The 16417-nt window shown below is 30.5% G+C and overlaps 1 protein-coding gene across 8 annotated transcripts in view; it reads right to left on the bottom strand.

Annotated features, from left to right (window-relative positions):
* LOC145329090 (fasciclin-3-like) overlaps positions 1-16417 on the bottom strand; it is a 243259-nt gene that overhangs the window by 102361 nt on the left and 124481 nt on the right. For all 8 annotated transcript variants that reach the window (XM_080173112.1, XM_080173117.1, XM_080173113.1 and 5 more), the window contains exons 2-4: positions 7597-7661; positions 5281-5361; positions 1129-1220 (exon numbers count right to left, since the gene is read on the bottom strand). The gene's annotated coding sequence lies outside the window, so the exon portion shown is untranslated. The remainder of the gene's footprint in view (positions 1-1128; positions 1221-5280; positions 5362-7596; positions 7662-16417) is intronic.

Genomic DNA, 16417 nt, shown 5'->3' with positions numbered 1-16417 from the left:
AAAATTTAAGTGAAATTCGTAAAAAAAAGAAAAAATAAGAAGGACCAAGGAAATCTCCTGCAAAAAAAGGACCAAGGATATCTCCTACAAAAAAAATGGGGGGGTGTTTTTTTTAGTTTTTGTGGGGGTTGGGGGTGTCCCACCCCCCAGGAAAATAGCTTAAAACCATCACAGGACCAGTAGGTATATACCCTGAAGAGTAGAATCCAATCGGTTAAGTGGTTACCGAGACCTTAAGCTTCAGACGGACGGACAGACAGACATCATTCTACTTTGTATTATAGATTAGTGTCAGGGATCCTTAGAGATAAGACAATGGACGATATATTGATGTATATGTCCAAAAATAGATTAAAATTATTAATACTCACTGTTGGTTTGTACCACCAAATCAAGATTCAATCAAAAATACCCAGTTTCTTTTAGCCAACAAATTAGATAATGTGTTTGTTTATACAACTATGACAACCTGATTATTGTTCTAATTTTTAGATGAACTGAAATTTAATTGCCGAATGTGTACGCAGTTTCCTGTGTGTTTCCTCATCCTATCTCAATATTTACTACTAACTAAAAACTTAAAACTTCAAAAAAAATACAAATTTAAATGTATAAACGATTTATACATTATACATTCAAAATTTTAATTTTTCAAATTTTAATTGTTTTTTTTAAGTTTGAAGCATTTTTAGCTAGTAGTAATATTGAGATAGGATGAGGAAACACCAAGGAAACTGTGTACAGTGTACACATTCGGCAATTAAATTTCAGTTCATCAATTTTTATGCTGTAATTTTTAATGTCCTAAATACACTTGACATTAAAGTCAATACATACAATAACATGTCAGTTTTTACCCCTCTTTATGTCGATATAATCATATAAATATTCAATAGGATAAGGTTTTAAAAAAAAACTTTTATACAGCTACATTAACAGACAGGTGAAAAGGTGTAGAGAAAAAGAAATAGAGATATTTTGGTGTGAAAAAAGGCCTTAAATTTTAGGCAATCCCTAAGGCACATCACGACATTAGACAAAGAAAATTGTACTACTAAAATTAGGTAGAAGAACCTAATCTAAATACTCTTATAGCGCAGCTTTGCTACTAAAAACAAGGACACTTACTTCCATTCTCCGGCATGAGCATCCGTGACTTCGTTAATCCTCAGACCACAGTCCTCTCCTTCAATAGGTTCCACGCCTGCGTATTTGATTCCCTAGAAAAAAAATATTTTTTTACTATTCTGCGTTATAGTAATTTATCGCATCGTATTTTAGACAGTATTCCGAGGATATTAAAATGACTTAAGATTAATAAAAGGATTTAGAATTTTTCTTCACAAAAATACTTTAGGTATTTTATTATACAAAATGTAAAAAGAGATATGTACAATAGGATATATAAGTTGGAAGGAATTTTAATGTTAGGGGGAGATTTGAAAACTGCATAAAATTTTAAGGATTTTTTTTTTTTACAAAATTCGTTTTTTCTATAATTCTTTATCTAAAAGCGGAAATACAATTTAAGTTCATAAATTTTGACATATGCGATTGGTGGATTGAAAACTATCTGGCTCTGATTGGAGAAGCTTAAGAGTCGTATATCATTCACCCAATTAAAGCGCAGGTAGTTTCTAATCCACCTATTCTATTAGACAAAATTAATTAACTTAAATTGTATTTCCGCTTTTAGATAAGGAATTATACAAAAAACGAATCTTATAAAAAAAAATCCTTAAAATTTGATGCAGATTTCAAATCTCCCCCTAACATTAATATTCCTTCCAACTTATATATCCTAATGTACAATGCACATAAGTTATTATTAAAATTATAATTTCTTAAAAACTCGTGAAACAAATCTTAGATAAGCATCTTAGCTAATTAACATTTTTAATTTTTAACCTTTGAAGCAACAAAAACAAAAGGGAGAGAAAGAAAAGCAAACAAAAACATACGGACAAACAAACACAGACTGCGTAATTTTTTCATTAGATTTGGGAGAAAATAAAAGAAGTTGTTGACAAAGGAGTAATCTGTTCTTTTAAAAAGGGGTGATAATTTTTTTTGTTAGTTGAGTTCTTGTTAACTACCTTTTTAATTTACATAGGCTCTATTATGGTTTATGCAATTTTTTAATTGTAAGTCTTAGGATTGTTTTGGTCTATTAATTTTCAACTTTAAAAAAAAATACAGAGCCTCTATATGATATTTGCCCAGGTTGTGGTACTAGATCCCCAAATGCTACTAAGCTTAAATTGGAGCCAGGTAATAAAAATTTGCAGTCCTGATAATTAAGAGTAAGACTTAATAAACGAAATTTGAAAGAAAATAATGTACTCCTTAGAATAGAAGTTTTTTTTGAGTTAAACAAAATATGAGAAAATTGAAATAGAATTTCCTTTCCTTGAAACTTTCATTAGCCAAATTTCCTAAAATGGGCCATAAGAAAGAGTATTAAACCTCCCATTTGCCCTAATTAGATAAAGTTTTTCCGTTTGCAATGTTCTTGCAAGGTAGAATGTTTTCTTTAGTAAACTTTTGTGATATTGTAATTATTTTAGTTTTCGCAACAATTTTAATTATTACTGTTGTTTATTTATAATTGTTAATTTTTTTTAAAAAGTTCCTGTTAGGGGCAAAAAGTCAAACTTATCTTGAACAAGATTGGTTTTGGAATAAAAGAAAGTTAAGACTTTTCTTTTGTCAGGAATAGCTTCAGTTTGGAGACACATTTATCTGCATTATGTGAGTAAACAATATATTAGAGCAATTTAGACTTCTTTATTGATTAACAAAGTTTTTTTTTTACAAACTTTTAGACAAATCGGGCTCATAAAAACTTATTTTTCATGGTCATGTAAAAAAAGAAAAACTCAATATTTCCTTTCACATAACCTAGATATTATGGGAAAACAGCAGTCTTATTCTAATATAATTTCTCCCAGGGAGGGATAAGACATTAGGTTGTTTATTACGCTAATCCCCAAGGTTTATAATAACATTTTCTTATTCATTGGCTTAACAATCTTAGGGACTTTAATGAATTTTGATTGGTTGGTTCATTGAGTTATGGTCCAAATGTTTCAACCACTAATTGTAATCTACAGAATAATTAATTTGGTTTTTTATTATTGGGGATATACATCATTTCAGCTGGCATTGTCTTATCCCTTTAGATACCTGAGTGTTTCCACTGCAAACATAAAGAGCAAACAAAGATAGTATATACATGGTAACCCAAGACGTAAACTTAATACATCCATGAATATATAAGTTCCCCTGATGGTTGATACAAAGATAATTTATTTTCATTTTTATTTTTGCCATTATCAAAGTTTTATATTATAGTCTTGTAGTTATTTTATATGTAAATTGTTTTATTATTTTTATATTTTTTTCAGTAAAAAAGAGTAAAAAATGCAGTATTGTCCCACTGTGGATTATGACTTCATAAATTTCCTTATTACTAGACTGTTGGTTGCCCCATACCCAGGGCCTGAAAAAGACAGGATGAAATGTCAAGACTCATTAGTGGGCCCGCACAAAATTGCCACCTTACAACATCCTTCATAGTTTTATCTCATGTGTGTAAAGAACTCAATCAAACAGGGATGCCAAACTTTCTAATTTGTCACAATGCACAAGTTAATGAATAGTACAACAAGCTAAAGTTGATTTTATAAAAGAACAGTGAAACAATTAGAAATTCAATTAAAAAAGGAATTTAAACTGTAGTCAATTCATAAAACATGAAGTTTTCAGAGACTAAGCTGCATAGATACTGTAGACTTAAAAGTAACAGTATTATTTTTAAAGATTTAAGACACACCCTACTTGTAAATTAGCTGTTCTACTAAAAATAGAAAATTTTGTTTGTTTAAATTTTAAATTTAGGGGAAGTGTAAAGATAGATTTGGCAGCCCTGCCTAATTTTGATAATAAAACAGTGGGCTTTAAATCTTTGATGAAGTAATTGAAGGAAATGATTCTCTTATTACTCTGGAAAATTACATTTTATTAAAGAACTTTTTATGTAACAGTGATTTCAAGTTTTTGTACCTCAGTTTATAATATATTTTACTCAGTTCATTCATTTTTAAGAAAATATATTTAATATTTAAATAATTTTCTTCATGGAGATAAAATATACTTTCGTTCTGCATTTTATTGTAAAATATCATATTTTTTTACTTTTAATTTTAAAGATTTGTAGGTACTTATTATGTGTTTAATATGTATATTTATTATTTATATGTTTTTATTGTGCGACATTTAACATTTAAAACCTTAGGATTAGGCTTATTAAGTCAGGATTATAAATGGTGGCTTATTCTTATGTTTTTTACAGAAATTTGGGGGGAGGTAAACTGTTTATTTTTTTTATTGTTTTATTTTTTTCCCTATTATGTTTCATTAAATTTGTTAATTTGTCATTTATTTTGGGTATTTAGCACCTAAACAACAAATTATAACAATTATTTATATGAAAAAAGTTTTAAGAGTTTTTTGGTGTTCAAGGTAGATCATTTTTTCTCTGACATGTATTATAAATGTTCATAAAGGTGTATAATCATATACAATATAACATATGAATACCCAGTAATCTAGAGGGGTAAGTCACTATCAATTGATGTATATCCTAAATAATAACAAACAAAATAACCCCTTCTGTAGATTTAATTATTAGTTGAATAGTTGGAATTGCTAGTTTGAATTTATTTTTTAAAAACTAGTTTTTAAACAAACTAATGATAAAGCGTGTTTATAAAACTTTGGGTACCAGAGCAACCCAAATCCCAATGCCCCCTCACGCCCTACCAAGTATTCAAACATACAAAAGTACTTAATAAGATAATATATGCACATAAAAAAAAAGTAAGTAGCAAATTAAGGGGTAACAAATATCTTAGATAATTACATTAACCTTCAAAATAAACAACATCTTATAACAAGGATGGCAACATTACTGAAAAATTTAAGTACATTGAACCAATTGGCGGAAAAATTAAGTAACCAAATTTCAGATCATTACAATAAAACATCATCTAAGTAAACAATATTTTTCCAATGTGAATTTTAATGCATAACATTAAAGAAATATGCACCAAGTTTTTTACTGGGTAGCTCATAATAGCAGGACACAAATAATTAGCTGTCCCAGACGGACAAACATACATACATTTATAGTCATATTAGTAACTTTTCTCTTAAAACTATGGACAATTAAACTGTCCATGATATGAAGAGTTGGGCAGGTGAAACCACTTTTATTACCTGTTGAATGTTGTAAGGTTTTCCAGCTGGGGAGATGAAAATACAGACACTAATAGAATCACTCTTACATGACATCTCAGCCTAAAATAAACCAATTATGAGTTAGTATTTTTATTCTAAATGTTAATCTATCTGTCTAACGTTGCCTGTCTATCTGTCTGTTGGAATGTTCGTCTGGCTGACTTTATTTTTCTTTAACTGTCTATTTATATGTATAACTTTAATGAACCCAATCTATTTTACTGTCTTTCTTTTTTTAAAAATCCATCCATATATTATTTGTTTCCATTCATTAAAATACAAAGGAAAAATGAATAATATTTATATAGGACGCTATGGCTATAATATGGTTCTAAATTATATTTACAATATGAATTCTAAACTTTATGTGAAATACTGTTTCTTGTATGTTTATACAATACAGACAATATGGAATAGTAATCATTATAGTAAAGTAATAGGATCTCTGACTGTGTGTTTGTTGGTAACTTAGGATCTAGCTGACCGCTGAACCGATACGGTTCTCCTAGCAGACTTTATAGAACGAAAATGTTTGTAAACAGCTGATCTTAACTTTGAATAGAAAATATATTATGTGCCGCTGGAGGCGCGTATCCGCTAGTAGAGATATACTTTTTAGACGTATGACACTTTCCAGCTCTTAAAAAAAATTTGCGAAAATGCGGGACCACTGTTCGTGTGCAAAATATGTAATGCTAATTTTTTGCTCGCAGGTGCAAACAAACAAAAGGGAAACACTCACAAGGGAATGTTTGATAATAAACAAGGATAATCTCGCGAGTTAGTGGCGCAGCAATAATTGATTAAAAGAAAAGAATAGAAGGGCTGTAAAGGTTAACAGCAAAAGAATAGTTATTTATTTAATCGTTTTATAGACAGCTTTCCGCGGATATAAAAATGCAAAAAAAAATTAAAATTCAAAATAGTTTTGTGTTGACGAAGAGGCCGACGGTCCAGGCTAACAAAACTGGTATTATTTTTATGACTTATAATTTAATATGCGTGGAAAATCTAGCTGAAATCAATCGTTTTGGAAGCCATACTGAAAAGAAACAAACTGGTTATTTGCAAATTATAATTTTTTAAAACAATAGGTATCAAAGCATTTTGTCTGCTTAAAGATTTTTTGACGACATACAAAAGCTGACGTACAAAGAAAATTTCAGAGTAGCATCGCTACATCAACAGTATGAATGGAGGAAAAGGGGGGCGAATTTTATAATATTTTGTTTTACAGTTTGATTTTTGATCAACATTTGTTTTTTATACTTTTTTTAAATGTATTTTTTTTATCTAACCTGCGTCTATCTCTTTTTTTATTTATATAATTATTTGTGTTTGAGTATGTCCGTGTGTCTGTCAGTCTGTCTATCTGTACCCCTATCTATCCATCTGTTTATGTGTCTATATTTTAAATTGTAATCTGTCGTCATTCTATCTAACTATATTATTTGTTCACTTATAACTGACAGACTGACTGACTGACTTACTGACAGACTGATAAACAGACAGACTGCCTGACTCAATGACTGACTTACTGACAGACTGATAAACAGACAGACAGACAGACTTATAAACAGACAGACATACATACATACAGACAGACAGATAGACAGACAAACATACATACATACATACATACATACATACATACAGACAGACAGACAGACAGACAGACAGACAGACAGACAGACAGACAGACAGACAGATAACTCTTACCTCCTCTCCTGGCCTGACATTGATGGTACTGGAATCAGACTGAAAGCCAGACTGAAAGCCAGACTGAAAGACAGACAAAGACAGGCTGAAAGACAGACTGAAAGACAGACTGAAAGACAGACTGAAAGACAGACTGAAAGACAGACTGAAAGACAGACTGAAAGACAGACTGAAAGACAGACTGACAGAAAGACAGACAGACAGACAGATAACTCTTACCTCTTCTCCTGGCCTGACATTGATGGTACTGGAATCAGAAGGATTGACAGACAGACAGACAGACAGACAGACAGACAGACAGACAGACTGAAAGACAGACTGAAAGCCAGACTGAAAGCCAGACTGAAAGCCAGACTGAAAGACAGACTGAAAGACAGACTGAAAGACAGACTAAAAGACAGGCTGAAAGACAGACTGAAAGACAGACTGAAAGACAGACTGAAAGACAGACTGAAAGCTAGACTGAAAAACAGACTAAAAGACAGACTAAAAGACAGACTGACTGACTGACCATCAGACAGACTGATAATCAAACATACAGACTGAAAAACTAACAGATAGACAAATCTCTCTTACCTCTTCTCCTGGCCTGACATTGATGGTACTGGAATCAGACTTCACAGAAACTTCCTGTCCATTTGCTGAAATAAAAAAAAGAATATATTATTTCCATGTTTTTAATATCTTGTGTAAAAATAAAGAATCTGATTTTTTGTCTGTAGCCTAAGATTTTGATAACTGCTTAACCGATTGGGTTCTCAATTTTATGGAAGGTTCAATAGGTTCTGGGATGGTTTTAAGCTACTTTATTTTTAGATTTTGGTATAGGGTTGGTTTCAGGCTATTTTTTCTACCTCTCATACCCTTTGATTATAGATCCCATTAAAGCTAGTAAACTAAAAATAACCCTTCATGTGCATGCTTGTTTCCTTAATGCAAAAAAGGAAGTAAGAAAATATATGTTTATAAAAAGTTTTTTTGCAATGTTTTTGCAATCCTGACAATATTTGTCATTAACAATATTGCCAATTATAATACTTGATGGTCTATATTTTTTTTACATGCACAGTTAGGACGAAGAGACAAAAGAGGTGCAATGAAAGGTTTAATTGTCTGGAAAAGGGCCTACTAGATATGCTAAAAAGAACTGGCTTTTTTTGTATGAATAGGGAAAATCAGCAGGGATTTAAAGGGATAAGACAATGGCCGATAGATTGATGTACATCCCCAATGATTAAACTCAAAATTAATTAATTTTGGATTACAATTAATGGTTTAAACGTGCGCACATTCAAATTAATGAACAAACCAATTCGAATTCAATCAGAGTCCCCCAACAAATAAGATAACATCATTCTAAAAATTTTGGGACTAGTGCAATTAACAGTCCAATGTCCCCTCCCTCCCTGGATAATTAATCAATATTGCTAATGTGTAATAAAATCTGTTTTGTATGAACATATATTTGGAGCATGAATATTTAGATTTGTAGATCAAGACAGAAATTGATTGTGACTGATTTCCATAGGATATCCGGCCCTACTTTTTTGCTAGATAGCTAGACATATAGAAGGATAGATATATAGTAGGGTAGATAGCTAGTTGGATAGTAAGGTGGGATGATATTAAACAAAATTACCCCTTCTGAAGATTAAAATTATTGGTTGAAAAGTATGGACATTACCGATCAATCTTTTAAAATACATTAAAAGAACCCAAAGATTGTAAGCCAACCCGGTTATAAAACTAGGGTACAAGTGTAATTTATAGTCCAATGTCTCATCCCTCCCGGATATCCGGCCATTTTAAATATCCGGCCGGATATCGGATATTAAAACTATCCGGTTACGTGATATCCGGCTGATTTTTGACTCCGGATATCCGGTTATCCGGCCTGATATCCGGATATCCGGCCGAAACCGGATATCCGGCATTATAAATCAGCTGGATATCTTGTATCCGGCCAAAAAAGTATCTGGCCCAATCCTAATAATGAGATAGTAAAATGTATAAATAGATAGAAATATAGATATTAGATAGATACAGTAAAATAAATCCAATAGTCAAATCAATTTGCAATTTAATTAAAACTTGAATCCTAACCATAGGGTAAGAGATTTGGCTTCTGAAAGAAAAATTTTCTGCCAACCAAAAATAAGAAAATAAATCTTCTTTATTTTGACTTAATAATTTTATGATACTGATTGCAAATTAAGATAAGGAAATTTTTTTTCTCCTGTTGTCTTACCCCCGTCCAAAACCACATCACTCTATATTAAAACCAAACTATGTCCTTAATTAAGAGAGTAATAAAAGGAGCAATTCCTTTATTTTGGTGGACAATCTATAATCCCCCCCCCCCCACTTTTATAACAGTGTCCTATCTTTTCAACAAATTATGTTAGTTGACAAAAGGAATTATTTTTACTTTTAATGAAAATATACATGAAATCATCGTCTATTTGGATAATCTATTCGGAAAAGTTTTAAAGTATTGATGGGGGGGGGGGAGGCGGGGGGGGTTGATAGGTCCTCTCGTGAAATAAGAAATTTTACCAACAAAATTTTATATTCTAATTTAACTCTCTGGCAATAAAAAGTATTGACAATAAAATGTTAATTAGAGTACAAAAATAACATAAAATTAAATCTATTTCTTGTTAAAGAATAGATTTATTATTAGAATGATAAGATAGTTAAATAGATTTAATACATTAATTAGATCTTGATAACCACTGAACCGATTGTTTTGATCTGAAATGAAAGCCTTACATAGCTACCGAAATAGATTTGTTCTAGTCCATATCTAGTTTTAGGCTATTTTTGCCCCTTACCTACCTCTTAAGAATATAAAGATCACCTAGATGACTAGGGGATAGGTCACTAGTAGATAAAAAACAGATAACTAATCAGAGAGACAGACAAACAGATAGACATAAAGATAGACAAATGGACAATAAAGTTTGAAACTTGCAAATTTAACAACTTCCTATTATGTGACATAATTTCATAAAACAAGGATAAAAACATCCATAAAAGCGAAGCTTAACATATCAGAAAAACGATCATTTTATATTAAGGTTTTTGTATGTTCATTAAGTTCTCTTAAACCACTGAACCAATTGCATTGTCCATTTAAGAAAGCATATTAAAGATTTTGGGATGGTTATAAACTATTTCATTAAAAATTCTAATTATTTTAGTGAATTTAGGCCATTTTTATGCTAGGAAATAAGTAAAATTGCCATGCTTTCAAAATTGTTACTTATAGATGCAGGAATCCTTATATAAAGTTAGAAATTAGAAAACGCTAGCATGATTTTAACATTATATAGTGTAATTATAATATATTAGCCTATAATATTAACAAGGACAATTTGGTCTATGAATAGCGAAGCAGCTAACACCAAAGAATATTAACCTATAATACAGAAATATCAAAGATTTAATTGAATAAAACTTCAAGCATATAAAGTAGTTTGTAAATACTGACTGCATACAGAGCAATATACTTTATAAACAAATAAAGTACTAATAGACGAACAGACAGACCCCAAATATGAAATAGCTTCGCTATTAAGAACAAGTCAATTTGCCTCAATTAAATGATGAATAGCCGTAGTAGTAGTATAGTAACCCACATATAGTAATTCATACTATGGATCTAAAGGAATAAGACAATGGCCAAAAAATTTATGTACAGTCCCAATGATGATACACAAAGTTATCCCTTGTGTAGGTTATGAAGTAGTTGAAACGTTTGGACACTCAACTAAATAAGTCCCCAAATTTGTTACACCAACAAATAAGAAAACGTTATTTTAAAACTTTGGGGACTAGTTAATTGAACAGTCCAATGATCCCTCCCTCCCTGAATTCATACACATACAAACACCCATACAGACCAATACACACGCACACATTAAGCCCACTTAATATAGGGGTATTTATGTAATATCTATGTTTATACACTACAGACAATATTGCTTGCTCATTTTCCAAATTGTTATATATTAAAATAGACAATGCGCCCTTAGAATATTGGGATTAGAGGCCAATAAAAACAGCCGAAACCCCTTAAAGGACCAATAATAAACTTCCCAAAAATGGAGAACACAATCAATTCAGTGATTAGTGAGATACTAACTGACAAACAAAACTATATACACAAGACTATAGTCATAATTATCTTTTAAGATATTATCAAACTGTAGCTTTAAGTTTTAGATTTAATAGTTAACGATTTCCAAAAATATTCGTTCATTTTAGGCTATTTAGTCGCCATAAACCGTGTAATATCTGCAAATCAATGCCTTTCTAAAAGCTCTGGTGAATCTTTATGAACAAATTGTTATTTATTGGCTGATTCAAGAAATATAATTGACATTAAAGAAGAAACACTTTTTATTCATGATGAATACTCTATTAGCAATATATAAGAGACAAAGATAGAACAACTGATGATAAATTGAAATTATTGGTGTAAAACTTTAGGCACTGAACGGACTTAATCATATTGAATTAAAGGCCTAATTAAGCCAATGAATAAGAGATCATGTGTATAAAACTTTGGGGACCAGTGTAATTAACAATAACATTTCTTCTCCCTCCCTGATTAGAAGTCCTGGATTGGGGGACGGGAGATACGGAATGGATCATGTGTGACGTCATAAAAATACGTCTATTTTTAGGGGTTTTCTTTCCCTCTTCACTTCTCATCCTTCCTTTTTACACATATTTTTTTTGACGTCACACATGACACTTTAATATCTCCTTGGGATGTCTTATCCCTTAAGATCCCTGCGTAATTCCCTACTTTTAAGAAGCAATAATAATACTTTATATTTATGTTAAATTAAGTAAAAACAAAAGACAAAGTAACATATGTAATATGTTATTTATAGACACTCTAAAAAAATTATTTAAAATGTTTTTAATTATATTTTTAGTAGAGAAGCTACTCTGTAATTAGGTGCATGCGTTTGTCTGTTTAAAACTCTGGTTTTACACAGTCTAGGTCGTCTTAAAATTCTTATTGAGTATATCTCTATGAAATTTTTTCTTCTATATAGTTGCTGTTTTACATCATAATGATCTTTTTTCTTTAATATTTTGTTAATTAAGTTACTGCGCTACTTACGGACAAATTAGTTTGTCCGCCTGTCGGTACATTCTTTTTGTGTTATATATATTTATCCCTGTCAATCTGGTTTTTGGGGTTTTTGTAGTTTTGGTGGGATTAAGTTGGTATGTTGATATTCAGTTTGGATTTATTTTAGCTAGGTGAAAGAACATTGTGGTTATGCCGAGAACAGGAGATAAGTTATTTTATAGATTTTATTATTTAACTAATTATTTTTGAATTTAAAATTCTATTTCGGATTTAATTCAATGTGTTGCACTTGTTTAACTAAGAAACTAAGGATTATCTATCTAATTTTGTGTTTGTTTTGAAAGCGTAGCTTCTCTATAATTGGTTTGTCAGGGAGAATTAGGTATAACATTATTTATTTATTCTTAGGATAAATAATCAAAATTATATTTGTTTCAGTGCAGTGTAGTTAAATGTTTATGTATAACATTAACCAGGGAGGGAGGGGACATTAGGCTGTTAATTATACAAGTCCTCAAAGTCTCATAACAACGCTTTTTTTTTATTCGTTGCTACAACTTTGGGAGACTTTAGTGAATTTTGATTGGCTGATTATTAAGTTGTGTGTTCAAACGTTTTAACCACTTTTTTAAATCTACAGAAGTGGTAATTTTGTCATCATTGGGGATGTACGTCACTTTATCGGGCATTGTCTTATCCCTTTAGATCCCTGGTTTGTAACACTCCTAACTTCCTTTTCTACTTCTAGGAAAAGATTAAACAACAACAGTAATAGAGTTCTATTAGAGTACTAAAAGAAGTGTTAATAGGTCTTAAATATCCATGTACTTAATTTATTACAGTAATCTAAAAAAAAAACATTAAATGTGGGCATTAAAATGTAAAAACGGTCTTTTAACAGTTAGCTTTCAATCATTTAAAGACTTTTATTAAATCATGTGGCCATTTTTTCGGTTTTATATAGAAGAGTATTCTTTGTTTATCATCAGTGGTAGTGTTCGTCAATTAATCGTCCATTGTCTTTTCCTTTAGGATTCCTATATTATGAAGTCTAAGGTGTTGTTTGTTAGCAATCTTTAAGTTCTATTATAAAATTAATATTTTTAATTGGTAATTAAAGATAATTATAAGACATCAACATTGTCCCCTAACTGTATAATTACATTGTTACAAGCGTAGTAGCTCTATAATTTGTTAGGTTTATCTGTATGTCCTTGTGCCTTTTAAAATAATAACAGCTAAGCCCCTGGAAGCCTTGAAGGGGGGGGGGGGGAGAGTTATCATTTTTATTGTCTATTTAACTTGAAAGGATGGAAATATTTTTTCTCGTATTCATACGAATCCGGTGGATAGGAACCGGTTCTCATCCATACGAAAAAACTATGTCTAGCATCATATTATATCCAGCTTTCTACGAATATAGAAATGTACAAGCATAAGATTAAAACTAGTTTTTTTAGCCGGTGACTTCGTCACCTCGGGGCTAAAAAAACTAGTTTTAATCTCATAATTGTACATTCTATATCCGCGGAAAGCCGTTTATAATACGATGCGAGAAATAACTATTAAACTTTTCATTTCAGGGAACTAAAGAAAGCTTCTCTGTTAATAAGAGTCATATTGGCCCAACAGTTTGAGAAATATTTAGGTACAAAAACAGAAAGACATCCTTTTACTTTTTGATACAGAAATTTTAAAGTATCAGCCTCCATGAAAAGCAAAATTCCTAAACATTCCAGCCGTTACTGAGGATATAATCTTCAAACAAGCGAACCAACATATACTTGAAAGTGATTGTTTTAAAAATCATCAGGATTTTAAATTTATAATTTTTTGATTACAGTTTTAAGACATACAAAAAGATTAATTACAGAATAGCTATAAACGATTTAAAGGGCAAACATTGAAATTCAAATGAAGATTTTAAATAATTCATATTTAAATTATTCCATATTTTACGGATTAGTGTCAAAATTATAAAAACTTTAAATGATTTTTAAATCTAAAAAGCAAACATCATTTTTTGTTTATTTAACACTTAACATTCAAATCTATTCTGATTTTTTTTAAATATAGTTTTTATCTGTTCATAAGTATCTCAAGAATGGCAATATGTAATATTTTTCCAAAAATGATCATTATTTAGTGCATTGTGTTTTATAAGAGAATTGGCATTGAAAAAGAATTTTAAAAATTAAATTCACATTTAATGTAGGGGCTAACACCCCCCCCCCTCCAAAAAAAAAAAAAAATTAAAAGAAATAATCAATAAAATATTGTATGATTTTTCAACTACAAATAAATAATTCAAAATATCTACAAAAATTGATTATTTTATTATATTATTGACATTATTTGCAATTTTGGAGACATAATAATTAGGAGGGTAAAAAAAACAAGGACAATTATGTATGTAAGTAGCGCAGCAATAACAAACTAAGATTAGTTTAAATAGAAAATAATATAAATAAATAACTTAATATTTCATATTTACAATGTATTATTATTTTTAATTCACTAAAATTAGTTCTGAATCAAGGAATGTAAAAACTGTTATTCATAACGAAACCTGTTTATTGACAAATGTATTCCCCTTCTTTACTATTACTGTCAGTGTGTACACATTTTAACTTCTCTAGTATGACTCTTCTATACGAAGTTGACGGAAACATCAAAGCGTTACAGACAAACGTACTGCCACAGAACAACTTGTAGAGAAACTACCCTATTAATAATAGTTGTAGGTAAGGTGGGGATTTTTTTATTATTTAATCAAATCATATATTACATATTAAGTAAGGAATAGAGGATAAATATTATGAAAAAATAATGGTATAAAAGTCTGTTATGATTTTGCTAACCATTAAACCAATTGAGTTCTCCATTTTGGGGAATATTCAGAGGTCCCGGGATGGTTTTAAGCTATTTTACTCCTTCTCCAATTATACAAAATAGTGGTATAAAGGAGTATGAGTTTTCAGTTTGTCCTTAAGATTTACCTAACCTTTAAATCAATTGTGTTCTCCATTTAAGGAATCTTTACATTGGTCCTGGAATGGTTTTAAGCTATTTTTTTTGGCTTTTCCCTTTCCATTTGATTACAATATATTAGTTAACCGTTCAACTGTTTTCTTTATTAGAAAACTTATATATATCTCAAAAGAGGTAGATGGGGGGTTTAGGGGAAACTTAGACCCGAAAGGGCGAAAATAACACAATGACATTTCTATAAATGATTACTTTTTTGTCAATATGAATCATTCTCTCATTATTTTTCCCCCCAAGAGACATTAACAATACATTTTTTTTTCATTTATTATTTTTACAAAACAGAAAATATAAAATATTAGCAAAATTGACAGATTAACCATATTTAATTCAAATCCTATATACTAAATAAATGGGATATCTATATTAAATCATCATATTATAAACAGCTTATAATACATGATTTTTCAATACGGCTTGGAACCGGTTCTAATCCAGCTGATATTATCGGTTTAGAAGCCATACTGGAAAATATTTTTTTGTGATATTGAAAGCACACCATTAACATTTGTTTTTGCTCTCTTAGAAGATCTATAATTATCTTTTACACGGTACAAACCTTTCACGGAATTTTTACCAAAATGTTGATTTTTGGACGTTACCTGCAAAAATAAGAAAAAATTATTTGTAAGTTTTCTATTTTCTATCCTTCTATAATATAAAGTACTAGTGGCTTCGCCCCTAGCCTCTAGGGGCTTTGCCCCAAGAGGTATAATTACATCTTCTATTACTTACCCAGCAGAACGGATCACAAATTTTCGCACCTACCCAGCAGGAAAACATTTTGCGATTAAATTCGCAAAATTCGTAAAATTCGTAAATTTTGTAAAATTCATAATTTCGTAAAATTCGTAAAATTCATAAAATTCATAAAATTCGTAAAATTTGTAAAAAAAAAAAAAAAAAAAAAAAAAAAATGGGGGGGGGGATTTTTTTGTTTTTTGGGGGGTTGGGGGTGTCCCACCCCCCAAGAAAATAGCTTAAAACCACCGCAGGACCAATAGGTATATACCCTGAAGAGTAGAATCCAATCGGTTCAGTGGTTACCGAGATCTTAAGCTTCAGACGGACGGACAGACAGACGGACGGACAGACGGACGGACGGACAGACATCAAGCTACTTTGTATTATAGATTAAGGTTTTTTTGTCTAAAGCTAAAAATTTCGATAACTGCAGAACCGATTGAGTTCATATAGGTCCCTTTATGGTTTTTAGCTATTTAATTCTTATTCTAC

Source organism: Acartia tonsa, chromosome 9, assembly GCF_053477335.1.
Source record: "Acartia tonsa isolate MP-2025a chromosome 9, ASM5347733v1, whole genome shotgun sequence".
Classification (NCBI taxonomy): domain Eukaryota; kingdom Metazoa; phylum Arthropoda; class Copepoda; order Calanoida; family Acartiidae; genus Acartia; species Acartia tonsa.
This window is presented reverse-complemented; position numbering and strand designations above follow the sequence as displayed.